Source organism: Sapajus apella, unplaced genomic scaffold (genome assembly GCF_009761245.1).
Source record: "Sapajus apella isolate SASKATOON/1434 unplaced genomic scaffold, GSC_monkey_1.0 scaffold15, whole genome shotgun sequence".
Classification (NCBI taxonomy): Eukaryota; Metazoa; Chordata; class Mammalia; order Primates; family Cebidae; genus Sapajus; species Sapajus apella.
The window spans coordinates 2,180,793-2,187,187 of record NW_022436955.1 but is presented as its reverse complement, the minus strand read 5'-3'; the positions used below and the strand labels follow the sequence as shown (position 1 = coordinate 2,187,187).

Sequence of the window (6,395 nt, the reverse complement as noted above, 5' to 3'; positions counted from 1 at the left end):
AGTTGGGACTACAGGGGTGTACTATCGAGCACAGCTAATGTTTTTTTTCTGTTTTCTGGTTTTTGTTTGTTTGTTTTGTTTTTTTTTGTAGAGATGAGGCTTGCTCTGTTGCCCAGGCTGGTCTCGAACTCCTGGCCTCAAGTGATCTTCCTGCCTCAGCCTCCCAAAGTGCTGAGGTTACAGGCATGAGTCACCGAGCCTGGTCTTTACCTGGATGTCTTACCCCTGACGTGGGTGTGACGTTCTGTGCTGGACAGAGACCTGCTCTTGGAGGGAGGCAGGCAGGAAACGGGAGCACAGGGGGACAACCCAGGGGCTGTGAGAGAGGGAGCTCCTGGTCAGCCGAGTGGCCTGGGAGAGAATGTGTACCTGTGACGTGCGGGAGCAGGGGGACAAGGCTTTCCAGGCGGAGCAGGCAGCACGTGCAGACAGGCGTGTCGCAGATGCGCGGAAGTGGTGACGGTGCTGCTTGGCTGGGAGGGGAGGAGCCAACAGGTCTTGCTCCAGAGCAGGGATTTTATCCGGAAAGCACTGGGCCCTCACCCAAGATCCCATTTAGGCCCTTAAGGGGAGGTTTTTGGGGAAGATGGGAGCCAGGAGCAGAGGCGGGAAGAGGAGCCAGCGGGGCCCTGGGGAAGGTGAGGAGGTAGACGGGCCTGGCCAGTAATGGGCCCGAGCATAGAGTGAGCTGATCAGCTCAGGATGAGCCCTGGGTTTTGACTTGAGCAATGGAGGTGGGTGGAGGAGCCACCAATGAGGCCAGGAGCACTTGAGGAGGAGCAGGGTGGCTGGGGGCAGTCTGAGGAGCTGCTGGAACAAGTTGGGGAGATGCCCACATGATGGGTATGAGGCTAGGAGTGCTGAAGAGCTTGGGAGAGAGAGCAGGATGAGGGTGGGAGGAAAAGTAAGGGGAGATGGAAGAAAGGAGAGAGAGAGGGAGAGAGAGAAGAGAGCAAGAAAGCAAGAGAGAGGCCGGGCGCGGTGGCTCACACCTGGAATCCCAGCACTTTGGGAAGCCAAGACAGGCAGATCACAAAGTCAGGGGTTGGAGACCAGCCCAACCAACATGGCGAAACCCCGTCTCTACTAAAAATACAAAACTTAGCTGGGAATTTGTGGCACGTGCCTGTAATCCCAGCTACTTGGGAGGCTGAGGCAGGAGAATCGTTTGAACTTGGGAGGTGGGGGTTGCAGTGAGCTGAGATTGTGCCATTGCACTCCAGCCTGGGCGACAGAGTGAGACTGTCTCAAAAAAAAAAAAAAAAAGACAAAGCAAAGTGAAAGTGAGAACCCCAGAGGTCCGTGCTGTGGCCCCTGCTTTCTGTATGAGAGGAAAAGATGCTGGAAACACAGGAGAGCGGCATGACTGACCTACCTGATGATGAGAAGATGAAACTTTCCTCCTTTCCCACCTCCAGCCTCTCCAGAGACAAGATGGTGAAGGAGCTGAGCCTGACGAAGAGTCAGGAAGTAGAGCACCTGTGCCTGCACCTCCAGAGAGAACAGCTGAAAGAAATATACCCAAGCTGGATGCTCAGAGATTAATTTCAGAGAGAGGACTTCCAGCCTTAAGGCATGCATTTGATAAGGCAAAATTCAAAGGTAAAGGTCATGAAGCTGAAGATTTGAAGACACTAATCAGACACATGGAGGATGGGCACACGAGCGATTCCCTAAACTGCAGTTTGAAGATTTTACTGAGAGAGTTGAATGCCTGGCAAATAAAAAGGAAGTCCAGACTTGTTTAAAACAAATTCGACTTCATCTCCCTATTTTGCCTGAAGATTTTGTTAGCAATAATAATGAAGTTGTGGAGACTCATCATTTCAGATGAGTTTGTCAGAAACGGATCGAATTCAGTAGCAGTTACATCAAGTCCTTTTTTTTGCTTCTGAGTCAAGTAGAAGCCTAACAGAAGAGCAACAACAACAACAAAAACAAATTGAGAGAAGAAACAACTGGCCTTAGAAAGAACACAGGCAAGGCCAGGCGCGGTGGCTCACGCCTGTACTCCTAGCACTTGGGAGGCTGAGGAGGGCAGATTGCCTAAGCTCAAGAGTTCGAGACCAGCCTGGGCAACATGGTGAAGCCCCGTCTCTTCTAAAATGCAAACAAAAAACAAAAAACAAAAAAACCAAAGCTGGGTGTGGCAACGTGTGCCTGTAATCCCAGCTACTCAGGAGGCTGTGGCAGGAGAATCATTTGAACCTCCCTGCTTAGGCAGGGAGGCGGAGGTTGCAGTGAGCCGAGATCACGCCACTGCACTCCAGCCTGGGCGATGGAGCAAGACTCCGTCTCAAAAAAAAAAAAAAAAAAAAAAAAGAAAGAAAGAAAGAAGGCAGGCAAAGAAGGCAGGCAAAGCTGCTGAGTAATACCCTAGGAAATTATATGTTAATGAATACACCCAGGACACAGGCAGTTGAAGAGGTTAATACTGATGAGGATCAAAAGGAGGAGTCAAATGGATTAAACAGAGACATTCTAGACAATCCATGTAATGATGCTCCTACCAATACGTTAAATGAAAAGGAGGAATTAAAATTAGAGGACGCACTGCTGGACCAGTCTTTAAAAATGTGCAACAGCGACTTGATGCTTCATCCAGAAATGTTACTGAATGCTAGATAAGTTTCCTTTAAGAGAAAATGTGTCTGTCAACTCACCATCCTGAAAGCTTGCTGTTACTACGTATTTTTTCTTTTCTTTCTTTCTTTTTTTTTTGAGATGGAGTTTCCCTCTTGATGCCCAGGCTGGAGTGAAATGGTACGATCTCAGGTCACTGAAATTTTCACCTCCCTGGTTCAAGCGATTCTCCTGCCTCAGCCTCCTGAGTAGCTGGGATCACAGGCATCCACCACCACGTCTGGCTAATTTTTTGTATTTTTAATAGAGGCGGGGTTTCACCATGTTGGCCAGGCTGGTCTCTAACTCCTGACCTCTAACTCCACCTGGCTTGGCCTCCCAAAGGGCTGGGATTACAAGCGTGAGCCACCTCGCCCAGCCACATTTTTTCTTCTCTGAGTGAAAATCTTTAAGTAGTAAAACTTTTACAGATTCTTGTTTAAAATCTGGTAATCTGGTATTTATTTATAATTATGCTTGTCACTTTAGTTAAATCTATTTCTTCTCTTTAGTGCTTGTTTTATATAGGTATGACTTCATGAAATGATTAGCAGATAATAAGCAGTTTCTGCTGCTGGTTTGTCATTGAATGTCTTCTTTTCATTAAGTTGGAGGTTTCGTTTGTTTGGCTCTCGCTCTGTCGCCCAGGCTGGAGTGCAGTGGCGCGATCTTGGCTCACTGCAACCTCCACCTCCTAGGTTCAAGCAATTCTCCTGCATCAGCCTCCCAAGTAGCTGGGATTACAGGCGCACGCCATCATGCCCAGCTAATTAATTTTTGTATTTTTCGTAGACATGGGTTTTTGCCATGTTGGCCAGGTTAGTCTTGAACTCCTGACCTCAGGTGATCTGCCCACCTCAGCCTCCCAAAGTGCTGGGATTGCAGGCGTGAGGCACCATGCCCGGCATTTTGTTTTTTACTGCTCCTTGCAGAGCAGGGCTAACCCATGGACAGTGTGCCCAGAGTAGCCCGGGTGAAGTTTTAAGATGTACATATATGTTAAATATGAATGCCCATTTTTTAAAGAAGTAAAAATAGAAATTACCTTGCCAAAAAAAAAAAAAGTAAGATTCATAGAAAGAGGAGGGCAAGGGAAGTAGAAAGCAATAGGGAGAAGGCAGAGCGCAAAGGAGCTAGAGGAAGCAGGACGGGAGGGATAGGAAGAAGGGATGAGAAAGCCTAGGCTGGAGCCAGGCGGAGCACAAGGCAGGGGCCTTCTCCCCCGTTCTCCCACTGCCTGCCCTGGACACACGGCCCAGGCTGAAGGCCAGGGAGGGCAGTCAGGACAGGCCTGGTGCGGGTCTGTTTCCCACCTCCCAGAGGAGAAAGTGGGGATGAGCCACAGCCAGAGGACCTGGTTGGACACAACAGGAACTTCTTGATTAAACAGCAGTGCATTGGCTGGGCGAGGTGGCTCATGCCTGTAATCCCAGAACTTTGGGAGGCCGGTGAGCAGATCACATGAGGTCGAGAGTTGAAGACCAGCCTGACCAACATGGAGAAACCCCGTCGCTACTAAAAAATACAAAAATTAACTGGGCATGGTGGCGCATGCCTGTAATCCCAGCTACTCAGGAGGCTGAGGTAGGAGAATCGCTTAAACCTAGGAGGCAGAGGTTGTGGTGAGCCAAGATTGTGCCATTATACTCCAGCCTGGGCAACAAGAGGAAGCTCAGTGTCAAAAAAACAAAACAAAACAAAAACAGCAGAGCATGGGCTGCATGTGGCGGCTCACGCCTGCAATCCCAGCACTTTGGGAGGTTGAGGCAGGAGGATTGCTTATGCCCATAAGTTTGAGACCAGCCTGAGCAACATAATGAGACCCTGTCTCTACAAAAATAAAAAACAGAACAGGCCCATTAGGGAAGGGGCCTCCTCCTAGGAGCCGTGGCCTTACCTGAGGCAGGGACTGACCACAATGGCCTCTCAAAGGGCGTGGGCTGCATGCTATTTCTCTGGGTTCACGGTGGGGGAAGGTAGATTTTCTGCTCTGGGCCTCAGTTTCCCTGAGTAAGGCAGAGTTGTGTTTAGTGGCCTGGACTCAATGATGGGGCAGGGAGGGGGCTCTGTAGCCCAAGACTGGCTGGCGACATCACTGCGTGTCCATGTTCAGGTGGGCCCTAGGGCCTCCTCCTCCCCACCCCCAGCCTTTGTTCCAGGAAAGGCAGGAAAAGGCAGCTGGAGGACAGGGGTGGAGGGCTGGAGCCTGCGGAGTGTTTCCAGGGAAAAAGTGATCCTTCCACGGAACAGCCAGTCAGTGCCACCTCCCCGACGTCACCATACCCCCCCCCTTTCCCCTCCCGCTGCCGCCTCCATTTCTTCCTCCCTCCCTTTCAGGCAGAAGGATCCCAGCAGCTGGAAAAACCATGCTGTGCTCCCAACTTCCACCCTTAGCGCTGCCCAACCCCAGGCGCCTGTGGGCGGGGCAGAGGTGCGTGAGGGTGTGTGTGTGTATGAGTGTATGTGTGAGAGAGTGTGAATGTGTGTGTATGTGTGTGTTTGAGAGTTTGTGTGACTGTGTATGAATGTGTGTGCATGTGAGTGTGTGAGTGAATGCGTGTGTGTGTGTGTATGTGAGTGAATGTGTATTTGGGAGTGTGTGTGTGAAGTGTGTGAGTGTATGATTGTGTGTGCATGTGTGACTGTATGTTAGAGAATGTGTGCCTATGTGAGCATGTTTGTATGTGCGTGTGTGCACGTGCAATGTAGTGTTTGTGTGCAGTTGTGTGAGTGCATGGGTGTGACTGTTAAAGTATGAGTGTGCATATATGAGCATGTTTGTGTATTGTGGTCGAGTGTGTGTGTGTTTGCGTGTGTATGTGTGCACTCGAGTGTGCATTTGAGTGTGAGTGTGCATGTGTGTTTGAGCATGCAGGTGTTTGAGTGTGAGTGTGCATGAGTTTCAGTGTGCCTGTGTGTTCGAGTGTGTGTGTTACCAGTGTGTTCAAGTGAGTGCGGGTATTTGTTCGAGTGTGAGTGTGCATGTGTGGTCAAGTGTGTTTGAATGTGTTGCATGTGTTCAAGTAAGTGTGCATGTATTTGGGTGTGTGTGCATGTGTGAGTGTGTGTTTGAGTGTGAGTATGCATGTGGGTGCGTGTTTGAGTGTGCATGTGTATTTGAGTGTGTGTGAGTGCACGTGCATGTGTTCGAGTGTGAGTATGCATGTGTGAGTGCATTTGAGTGTGAGTGTGCATGTGTGTATGTGTGTTCGAGTGTGAGTGCATGTATTTGAGTGTGCATGTGTGTATTTGTGACTGCGTGTGTTTGTGGGTGTGCATGTTAGTGCGTGTGTGTATGAGTGTGAGTATGCATGTGTGACTGCATGTATTTGAGTGTGCGTGTGTGTGTGTATGTGTGTATTTGAGTGTGGGCGTGTGTGTGTGCATGTGTGAGTGTGTGCGTGAGTGTGCATGTGCACGCATGGCTGCCACTGATGTAGCCCAGGTGCATGTGAGGACATGGGGGGAGCGTGGCTGTCACCTGTAGTTGTGGGTGCTGGTGAGAAGCAGAGTGTATAGTTGGGGAAAGAAGCCAGCCTGAGTCACCCTGGTGCCTCAGTTTTGCCACCCGCATGTGAGGTGGCACTGGCCCTGCTTCCCTAGGGCTGATGTGTCACAGAGTAGCCAAGGTGGAAAGGGCAGGAACACGTCCCAGTCCCCTGGCTACCAATTGAGCTCATAGCAACTCTTGAGGCAGGTGCTGCTGTTGTCCCCGCATCCCACGTGGGGAGCCTGAGGCTCAGGGCTGTAAAGTGGCTGGCAGCTGGCAAGTG

At 50.2% G+C, this 6,395-nt stretch overlaps 1 pseudogene; it reads left to right on the top strand.

The window, feature by feature from the left end:
- Positions 1 to 1,338: 1,338 nt before the first annotated feature.
- Positions 1,339 to 2,677, top strand: LOC116555370 (annotated as a pseudogene).
- The last annotated feature ends 3,718 nt before the right edge of the window (positions 2,678 to 6,395 follow it).